General features: G+C 52.1%; 1 long non-coding RNA gene across 1 annotated transcript; it reads right to left on the bottom strand.

The window, feature by feature from the left end:
• Nucleotides 1-6,575: 6,575 nt before the first annotated feature.
• Nucleotides 6,576-10,953, bottom strand: LOC142831263 (uncharacterized). The gene is made up of 2 exons (XR_012906962.1): nt 10,578-10,953; nt 6,576-7,807 (listed from the first exon to the last, which is right to left on the bottom strand). It is a non-coding gene; the product is annotated as an uncharacterized LOC142831263 (long non-coding RNA).
• Between the last annotated feature and the right edge of the window lie 360 nt (nt 10,954-11,313).

The following is an 11,313-nucleotide window of genomic DNA, read 5'->3' as shown; positions in this document are numbered from 1 at the left end:
GAAGCGCGTGGCCATCGCCCCGGGGCAGCTCGCCACGCTGGACCGCTACTGCTGTGTCAGAAACTAGGTCAGCATGGGGAAACCCACGGTCAGGGCTGTGTGTCTGCCAGTAGCCAAGGCCATCAACCAGGTGCTGCTAATGAGGATCGTCACCCGGGGAACGTGGACAGCATCATCGATGGCTTTGCCGCCAGGGGCTCTCTCAATTGCGGGGGTCCATAGACAGCACGCACATCCCCATCCAGGCCCCCAACCACTGTGACTTGGACGTCGTGCTGCAGGGACTCGTAGATGACAAGGGACATTTCACCGCCCACATCTTCTAGAACGCCCGCCTCTTCCGAAAGATGCACGCCGGCACTTCTTCCCAGACTGCACCATCAGAGTCGGGGAGGTGAACGTGCCCAGCATGATCCTGGGCGACGCAGCCTACTCCTTGCTCCCCGGCTCACGAAGCCCTACCCGGGCAGCCTGGACCCTCTCCGAGGAGCACTTCAACCCCAGGTTCAGGAGTGTCCTCACCCATCTGGACCTCAGGGAGTGCAACACCCCCCCCCTTCGCGGCGGCACCCTGCTGTGTGCTCCACAACCTGTGTGAGAGCAAGGGGGAACTTTTCTGTCAGGGTGGTGGGCTGAGGCGGAACGCCCGGCCAGGGCATTTGAGGGCTGTGCTCAGCAGGAGGCCTCGAGGGAGAGTTTCGTGTAAGGCCAGTTGTGAGACCCTCCTCCGTGGCTCTCCACAAGTGGCCCCTGAATTCCCTGTGTGTGTCTTTCCTCCCTTCCCTGCAGAGCACATCATAAAGCCTGGTTCTTGAAAAAAAACCAGGCCCAGTTATTGGGAGGGACATAGAACAGGGGAAGCACTAGGGAAAGAACCTGGAGGCTTCGTCTACACGGCCGGTTTTGCCAGCAGTGAGTATGCAAATGAGGTATGGATTAGCATATTGCAGTGTCTAAAGTGCATCATTTATGTGCACTTTATGCAGGACAGGCATAAGGATCGTGTGGAAAAGGGGGGTTTTGCGCAAAAAAAACCCTCCACACTACTTTTCTTTTCACAAAAAAGGGTGTGCATAAATTATGCAAATTAGGCATGGTGATGTGCTAATTCACACCTCATTTGCATACTTACTGCCAGCAAAACCAGCAGTGTAGAGGTAGCTAGAATGGGGGAGGGTGGCTCAGGGGTGAGGCAGGGACTGGCGCCTGCCTCCTGGGGGTTGGAGGGCTTCAGCTGCCTGACAGGTCCCACTGCCCATGTTCTGGGGCCCCAGCGGCCCCTGGGAAGGCTAGGAAGGGAAGCCCGGGGAGGGGGTGGGGAGGTGGCTGGTGGACCACTCCACGCAGGATGCCATGCACTACATCACCAAGGTAAGGGAGGAACGCATGGCGTCATGCTGGCTCTCCAGCTGGGCCCAAGCAGCCTTCCTTTGTTCCTGATCAGCCCAGCATTCCTCCCCGGTCGGCAGCTCACTCCTGGCACTTGCTCTTGAACCCCTGGATGTGGGACAGCAGCTAGGCCATCTGCTCCCCCATCAGGTCCTCCCCGGTGCATTGCCTCCTGCGGATCCCACGGAGTCAGCTAGATGACAGATGTGCCAACCTCGCAGCTGGTCCAGCTGTGACGTTACAAGGGCAGCCATCCCAGGAGAAACTGCGTGTAAAGCCTACCCCTCCTCTGAGCCGCCGCCAAAGGTCTTGGTTCAGACTAGAGACGTAAGCAACGTATTAATGTGGGCTCTTCAGTTTAAAAAGCAGCAGGTGGACCTCATGTGAGCCAGGACAGCTAATTCTGGGCTTGCAGCAGGTTCCCCCACTGCGCTTCAGCCTTTTAAACGTCTAAGAGCGAGGCGAGGAGCTAGCCCCGCTGTGGGTCTCCCGGTTGTCAACTAGATGATTAAATTTAACAGCCCTCGTTCAGATAGAATCATAGGACTGGAAGGGACCTCGAGAGGTCATCGCGTCCAGCCCCCCGCCCTCAAGGCAGGACCAAGCTCCGTCTACACCATCCCTGACAGATGTCTGTCTAACCTGTTCTTAAATATCTCCAGTGAGGGAGATTCCACCACCTCCCTTGGCAATTTATTCCAATACTTGACCACCCTGACAGTTAGGAATTTTTTCCTAATGTCCAATCTAAACCTCCCCTGCTGCACTTTAAGCCCATTACTCCTTGTCCTGTCCTCAGAAACCAAGAGGAACAAATTTTCTCCTTCCTCCTTGTGACACCCTTTTAGATATTTGAAAACCGCTATCATGTCCCCCCTTCATCTTCTTTTTTCCAAACTAAACAAGCCCAGTTCATGAAGCCTGGCTTCATAGGTCATGTTCTCTAAACCTTTAATCATTCTTTTGATTATGATGGTGACATGCGTCGAGCAAGGCCACCTGGTGCCTAGACAGCCAGCACTTTCAAACAGGTATACAGGTGTCTCGGGGGAGCATCGCAACACCCCTGTCCTGGGGACAAGCAGGCAGGGAAGAGCGCTGGCCAGGCGCCTGCGGGCAGGACGAAGCAGCTCCCTACTGTGTCCCACACATGCTGGGTCTGGTACCGGCAGTGACCCCCCGCAAGAGAACTTCCATCCCTGCCCGCTAGAAGGCACAGCCGATGCCACTTGCTGAAGAGTGCTACTCTTCCTTCCCCTGGCAGGTTTCTGTGCATGGGATAAATCTCTCTCCATCACCACGCTTGACCAGGACTGTGCGCTGCCCAAGTGTGAGCAGGACACTGTGCCATGTGCCGTTCTGTTGTGCAGTCCTGACCCCAGTCTCCTTAGCGGTGGCTTGTTGGGGGAAGGTACCCTGCCATGGAGTGACAGGCTTTTCCAGGAACCTTGAGAGAAGCACTGAGGGGTTCCTGCATGACAGCATCACGGGGCTGAGTGCTCCCGTGTGGTGCTCTATGTGCATCGCCGCACGCAGCCTGTTGTGCGGCCCCCAGGCTGCCCCAGGAGCTGCCTTCACTGGGTTCATTCGTAGCCTGGGAGAGATTTAGGGGGTGGGGACTGGTTCCAGGCTGAGGAGCAGGCCCTGGCTGGCTGCCTCCCCCGCCCTCCTGGAGGCTGATGCCAAGTATATCCCGGCCAGACTCCACAATGATGGCAGGGGACATGACCCAGGCCCCCCCCAGGATGGCATTCAGCTGGTCATAATAGCAGCAGGTGTGAGGTGCTACCTTGGAGCATCTGCTCCGCTCCCTGGCCTCATAGCTGGCCTCCCAGCGTTATTTCCATGCAGCAGCTGTCGAGTGTCCAGCTGCAGCCTCTCTCAACCAGGCTGGCAGTGATCTGAGCGGAGACCTCAGCATTTCTCTTTCCAGTGCAGAGAACCTGGGGAGTTGTCTGCTCCCCACAAACTGAAGTCCAAGAGCACTACACCAGTCCAGGCAGGAGCTCTCCTGCATCGCCAGCCAGTGGCAGCTACAACAGCAGCAGGAGGGCTGGCAGCCGTGAGGCTGCTGGAGCGTTGGGAGTCAGTCGTGGCTACTTCTCTTACTGCTGTTTCAGAGGGTGCTGCCAGGACTTTTAAGCTCTGCAGGAGAGCTCTGTCTACACTGGCAGCTTCTTGTGCAAGAAAACATCCACACTGCCCTGTGTGAGCTGTACTTTTGTGCAAAAGTGCCCATGGCAGTGTGGACACTTACACAAGAAAGCTCTGATGGCCCTTTTGGCCATAGGGCTTTCTTGCACAAGAAATCCCTGTTGACCATCCACACTGCTCTCGTGCCAGAACTCCTGTGCAAGAGGGCTTACGCCTGTTAAAAGAAGAGCGTAGCTCTTGTGCAAGAAGCCCTCTCGTGCCACGCCATACTGTAAATTTCCCTGTGCAAGAGCGGGTGGGCAGTATGGACGCTCTGCAGATTGTTCAAAAATGGCTGTACTTGTGCAAGAAGCCACAGGTGACCCGGCCGAGGGGAGTAGTGGAGATGCCAGGTGAGGCCAGAGCAATCAAAACTGCAGCTGGGCAAGACCCCTGGAGGCCAATTATTTCAAAATAGCAGCACCCACCCGAACACTATTGCAAAGGAACTACTTTTAAGTGAGCATTATCCCCCCCACAGGAAGCAGATGTAGGTGTTTCAAGATAATGGGCTGCCATATGGACACTCCACTTATAAATTCAATCTAACAGGGGGTTTATTTTGAAGTAACACCTTAGAGTAGGCCAGGGCAAAAATAAGGCACTCTGTACAGTGCTGGAAATACAAAGGGTGCTTTATTGCTTTAAGGGGGAGGGCAGGAAGCCAGTTTAGTCACCTCTAAATACCAAGTGGCAGTAAATTGCCAGATATATTTATGATTAAACAGAAAACCTATTTGAATTGTAAAAACTATTAAACCAGCCGGCACTTGCCTACTGTTAAATGGGGATTTTGGTAATTGGAGCAAACACCATTAAAACAGCCATATTTTAAGAGCTGAACGGGAGCTGTGACTCTCCAAGAAAAGCGTGTGTATAGCTGGGGTGCATAGAAACACATTTAGGATAATGTGGAAGCTGACAGCTTCTAAATAAAAGTGTTCTTGCTCACTGACCTTTAAAGATTCTTAAAGGACACCAGAGCAGAGCGTGTCTGGTTGACTTCAAAATCCCTTTTCCTGCCACAAGGTATTCCTGCAATTCTCGCCCACCATTGCCACATGGTAACCGATACCATTAATAAACAGATAACATACAAGCCCCGGAAACAAACATTTTGCCTGGCCTTCCATTACTTTCAATGGGGGAATCCAATATTCACTTACTAGATTGTGTAAGTCGTACACAGAAGCAAGTAGCTTCTTTCACTATAGCCTGGGATTTATATATCGTATTCATCAGCATAGTGGTTGCTCACTTGTGGTCTACGGACCCCTGGTGGTCTGCAATGGTACTGCAGGGGCCCATGGAAAGTTTTAAAATAAGGATCAGGCCCATTTTACTTTTCTTTCCTTACTTCCCGCCCCTCCCCCAAAAGAGAGAGATCTGTGAAATTTGTATAGATTGTAAAGGGGTCCATATGCTCAAAGAGGTTGGTACATGCATTAGCACATGGACCTTCACTGTAGAAAGGTTCCAACGTTTGAGACTTTAATAGAGCAATCAAGACAGTAGGCTCTGCCCCGCATCCCAAAACTGCAGAAATGTGGACTTGTCATGTGGTGATATATTTGATCACTAAGCCAAACATCTAGCTCACCTAACGTACTCATCAGTAGCTTCAACCAGTTTGCTGGAAACATTTCCACTTTATAGTGAAGCTACCGCGTTCTTAGTGTCCCATATTTACTCTTTTCTCAACAGAGCAACGTGTAGGACAAGAAAAAAAGCTCACTCGAGAGATTCAGCATGTTCTTGTACCAGTTACATGGAAAAGTTATTCCATTTAGTGTCAGGTGCCCTGTACCCATCTCATGTATTCGTTACTAGCTTTGATTCTCTCAATACTCTTAGTATCACAACATTTTTCCCACCCCACTAAAATGTAGTGAGGTTGATGACAATGTCCATGTTTATTATTTAGGCATGAACACTTCCCAATGCCGTTTAATTTGCTGGCAATCCCAGACACCCCTCAGTGTGAGGTGGAAGACATGGCAATCCCTGCACATGACACAAAAGGTCATTAGTGACTATTTTGACCAGTTTTGAGTGTCAAGCACTGAGTGACTATGCTTCCAGTTCGTGAGGAACATTGTCTTTTATATTTGTGCAGCGGATTGAAAGTTGCAGACCTGTGCTATATTTACACAAGTATACATTTTACTTGCTAAGGGCCCAAGCAAATTCAAGACTCCATTCTTGAATTTCTAATTGTCCCAGTAAGAACAATATCAACAGCTGCCACAAAGTCAAATGAAAATTAAGCAAACTATTCTAACAGCTATTCTCTTCCCTCCCTCAACCTCCCCCCACCCCCACCCCGCAAGCTGTTTTTGGAGTGCCAGATCATGGCTGGACTTTTCAGCAAGCTCAGATCCTGAACAAACACTAATTTTATACTCCGTGTAACATGAAAACCTGTGGGGGAAGGGTTCAGACAACCCGAAACTCTGCATATGCTCAAGATATTTCTAGAGACCATGTTTTAGAACGAAGGTGTCCCCCAACCAGCCATTTCAGGGGGAATTAGACACCTTCCTTGCATCTATTCTGATGTCTTAGTAGGGGAAAGATGATTGTGCCTCTAAGAATTTGGTAGCCATATTAAACATTTGAAGAGGGAGCGGGAAAACTCACCACCACATCTATGACTCTCCCCACAAAGGCAGAACATTGATTAATACAGTGAAAGACAGCATCTGTCCTGTCTCTCCTTCTTTGGGGTCTGACTTTTTTTTTTGGGGGGGGGGGGGGGGGGAGAGAGAAGAGAAGCACCAGGACTTGTCCCAATTTGGAATCCCTTGAAGTACCACCAGGAGCTCAGTCTCCAGAAAGTTGCCTCCCTCCAGACTAGGAGCATCTAGGTTGCTGCAGCAGAGAGGAGGTGGCACCCAACTGAAGCTTAAAGGCCAACCAAGGGGGCCCTCCATTTTCTTCACTGTCTGCTGCAGCAGCCCCACTTGAAAGAGGTTTGGTTAAAGACAAACAACTTGTTTAAATTCACTTTATTGAGAATTCCACTACACTGCCGTTTAGTCAGTATTCATCCCGCACTTCGTTCTCCACGTTACAGGTGCACCCCGGACAGCTCTAACTGCATGCCATTTTCTACAGTGCATCCGCGACAGATTGCTGGGAGACCTGTCACCCGCCCCCCTCCAAGCCTTCCTTTCAAGGTAATGAACCCAAACCCATTTTAGACAAAAATTACTACAATTTTCACACGGTTACATTTGGGTACTGACAAAAACGACATTGTCAGCGATGAAGGTCCTGCGGTTTACAGATGGATACCGTGCAATTTTTCTCCTGCTAAACTAATCAAAATTGCATCGTGATCCACCCGACAACAGCAAAACAAAGCTTGCCATGCAGGCAACTTTTCAGCAACAGAACTGACGACAAGTCCTTCTTTCCTCCACAGGCCGGGACAAGTGCAATACTCTGCACATAGCTACAAGTAATGCAACAAATCCCCACCCATGGAGAAACCAGCCTTCTTCAGTGTCTTCAGACAAGTGTTCAGAAGCCTAGGCCTCACAACCGAATGAATGCAACCACAGTCAGTTTTGCATGGATTTGCACAGCATTTGAAATAAGCTGGAATGCAATCCTGCAAAACTGGCTGTAGTCAGCACGATCTTTTCATGCTAGCAACTGGCCAAGATGCATTTTATCTGGCAGTACTATAAGTGCCCACATTACAGTAGATCCAATTCAAAGACTACCTGCACTATGAGCACTTTGACACTGCTAGGACAAAAATCAGTTTTATTTCCTTTGTAAGAACTGCAGAGAAGGCCCCCTAGGTTTTATGACAGGCTATTTTAATGGCTAAATATAACACAGAAAACGAACAAACTTTTCCCCAAGATGTGCAGTCAGCAGCTTGTGCCAGAAGGAGCATTTAGGGCAGTAGATTCTAAGCTACTTCACTAACTGCACTAGATGCACCTTAGCACAAGGAACACTTGCATAGCAGCTATGAAGTAGCAAAGCAGGCTTGATTATGGTGACAACTGTGTCCTACCAGGATGTGGGATTCAATTGCCATTGTAATGCTAGAAGTGCTACCACTGCAGTAGATCCCAAAATGCTACCTGCACTGTAAGCACTTTTGCACAACTGAAGGCCCCTGCACCAGGCTTGGGTCTTCTTTTCTCAGCAGTGAAGAGGAGGTAGAAACTAGTTTCGGTATTAACGCCGCATTCAGCACAAATACCTGCCAAAAGAAAGAACAGAACATTAACACCATGCACTGGAAATATATACATTAAGAGTGTATTCACAGGAGATCTTAGGTGTAACTTACTACACTGAATCCTAAACTCAGGAATCCTTTTTCTATTGCTCAGCCAAGCACGGGTTTTGAGCAAAAGTCAAGGTCCCCAGTAAAGTTTACCCAGGTCGTTTAGCAAGAGTTTAGTGAAGCTGGCTTCAAAATTAAGCTAAAATAAAAAGCCCATCATATAGCTTGCTTTGATTAAAAAAAAACAGGTGATGTTCTCCTAAGTATTCTGGCCCACCTACACGTCCATGTCACCTGATACTTTACTGATATTTACTTTAATTTGACCAAGTTAATAATTGTTTCCAAGCAGCTTGAACAAAATTCTGCCATGTGATTTCATTCATTGTCAGAAGTTACAGGACTACATCTGTTGCTAATTACAACCGATTAGAATTCGGGGAGGATCCCTCAACTATTCTGTAATTTAAGATTCACACTTGTTTTGGCTTTAACACTCAAAAGTTTCTGTTGTGCACCTTTTATTATTACTCGGAGGGAACCTAAAGAACAAGATACCCTGAGATCTGGTTTACCCAAGATCCTCTAGATACAGCATATGGCAGATATGTTCAGTTGTGAGTAGATTTTGCCATTAAGAACGATAACAGAGGAAGTCTTACCAGAAACATAATGGCCGTCTAACCATTACTGGTCAGTTTCCTCCATTATGCATAGAAAGGAAAAATATCCCCCCCCCCCCCCCTCGGGCATTATCTCCCCCTTAGCCATTCTGCCTCTCCCATTTCCAAAGGCTCCGAGAAGCGGGTATCTTGCCATAAGTGTTATCTCATGGCAGACTGACCATCTGCTTGGCGGGGGAGGGGGAGGATGAGAGATTATTCAGCATTATTCCATTGGTGTAAAGACCACTCAATCCAGCTGGGTGCATCCACAAACCAATACAATCCTAAACAAAATACACACTATATAAGCATGTGTGAGCTTATTTCACAAACCCACAGATATCTATTTATTCTGGCTAAAGGTTAGCCAGGGTGTAGTGCTGCCTGCAGTTAATTAATAAAAAAAAAAAAAAACACCACACAGTGGTTCTGGTTAACATGGACTAAAACGAATCCCTTCCTGTAGCTGTGGATTCGGTTTATGAATAGAGGCACATTTACACACAGATCCCTTGCATCGAAACAGAGCTACTCACCATGTTCCACCAGCAACATTAAAAAGAAACGTAAAATTCTAACCCAGCATTGACCTGAATGCAAAAAAGTTGCCTCCAGATTTGATTCCCCCCTTTTGTGTCCGTCCCCCCCCACAAGTTCGCTGCAAAGTTGGAATCGCTATTAGTTAAGCTCCAACACGGCCTGCAGTTTCAGAATCACGAAGGGGTTAATCCCCATCCCCCCCCCAAAAAAAAGGGGGAGAGAATATTCTTCCATGCTGCATCCTTTCCATCTCTGCAACCCCCCCCCCCTCACGGGGCAACCTGGCTCCTCGAGTTCAAGATAATCGCCCCCCCCCCAAAAAAAAGTTGCAGAAAATGTACAAAAAATCTTGCAAAGTGCCCCCCCCCCCCGGACCGCGCTCGGAGCCAGACCGCGCCCCCCCATCCCCGGCGATCGAGCTCAGCTCGCCAACTTGCCTCGCGCCCGGCCCCGGGGAGGGGGGGCGGAGAAGGATCCCCCGGGCTGCCCCCCCCCCGGTACGGGCAGCGCGAGCCCGGCCGCCGCCGCGCGCCCCCACCACGTGCAGCCCGGCCCCGCGGGGGCGGCGCGCTCCGGCCCGCGTGCTGCGGCGATTAAAGAGAAAGGGGCAAAGCAGGCTGGGAAGTGGAGTCCCCCATTCAAAGTCCCAAAAACGCGCCAAGCAGCGCCCCGCCCCCCGGGCCCTACCCCCCCCCGGCTCCATGTGTTGCACGCGGGGGGGGGGGGGGGGGTCCTGCATTTCCACCGCCGGTCGGACCCCCCCCCCCCCCCGGGAAAGTTTTGCAGCGGGGAGAAGTTCGGCCCCGCAGTGCACGTGGGGGGGGGTTAGCCCGCCCCCGCCCTTTGTCCGCACACGTGACACCGCGCCCCGCGTGGAGCGCCCCCCCCCCCAGCCGCGCGGTCGGCTCCCCGCGTGGGGACTACAAGCTCCGCCGGGCCCCGCGGCGCGGCCCATGCGCACTGCGCGGCGCCCCCGCGCCAGGCCCGGGGCAGGCACAAGGGGCTGCAGCCCGGGCGCCATGTGCTCGCTTCCCCCCCCCCCCCCCCCGGCCTGCAGGGAGCGCGGGGCGCAGCCCCACGCGGGACACGCCCGTGGGCCGCCGCGCGCTCCCCCGGGCCCAGGGCGCCGCGCGCGGCGGAGGCCGGAGACAAAAGACACGCGCAGGGGGCGGGGGAGGCCCCCCCGCTGCACCCCCCCCCGCTATTGTTACTGCGGCCGCTCGCCGCCATGTGAGCCCCGACGTGCTGCCCGCGGGGACCGAGACCCGCACCCCCCCCCCCCACGCCGGGCGCCTCGGCCAGCCCGGGCCACGCCGCGCCGGGGGGGGGGGGGAGGCGAGCCCACTCCCACAGGTGGGTCTGCAGCCGCCTGCACCCGAGGGGGCTCCCGGCGCAACTGCACCCCGCAAATCCCTGCCCGCGACCCCCTGCAGGGCTGCACGGATCGCACCCGCGAGCCGGCCGGCCGGGGGCGAGAGCGGAGCCCCGCGCCACCAGGCCCCGCGGCTTTGCGCCCCCCAGCAAGATAAACGCGTTACCTCGTAGCTCGAGCAAAAAACCTGGAATAAAAGGGTTTACGAAAGTGGCGCGAAGACAATATCATGTGATCCCAGCCCAGGGCGTCTCCTTCCCCTTTACCAACCAGCCAAAAAGAAGAGCGAGGAATAAAGGGGGGGAGCACATCCGCTCCCCCCCCCTCCACAATTAGCATAATTAATTGTGTCCTGCAGCTGCAGCCAAAACTACCAGGCCAATGGGAGCAAACAGAACCTCCTCCTCCTCCTCTCTCTCCACTTCTGCCCTGCCTGCCTCGCATTTTTTTCTAAAAGACACATTACTCTGATTTGGAAACGGTTCCAATCTTGCTTCCTCCACAGTAAATCAATAAAGTAAATGCAAAGACCGCCTCGAGCTTCTGCGCAGTTTAATGGTGGAGTGTATCAGGAGAACGGGAGGGGGGAGTGTTTGAACAGCTTCAATGATTGTTTGCCGGTCGAAATCAGTGTGTATTTTATATACATTTGCTGCTTTCCTGGGTAATGCGGGTAGAGGGGGCGGGCTACACTGAACTGCACAAGTTTGGAAAGATCTGAGGAGTAGGCATGGTCAGGCTCAGAACTTCCCTCTCGCAACGAATTGGAACAATACCCGGTCCACACGCAGCTCCTTCATTTGATCTGGCAAGGCTAGCAGGCAGGAGAAATGCATGCATGTATTAACACATTGAATCACTTCATTCGATCCCATGCCAATGGCTTTCTGCTCCCATGGAGT

The sequence above is a fragment of the Pelodiscus sinensis genome, chromosome 13 (genome assembly GCF_049634645.1).
Source record: "Pelodiscus sinensis isolate JC-2024 chromosome 13, ASM4963464v1, whole genome shotgun sequence".
NCBI lineage: Eukaryota > Metazoa > Chordata > Testudines > Trionychidae > Pelodiscus > Pelodiscus sinensis.
This window is presented reverse-complemented; position numbering and strand designations above follow the sequence as displayed.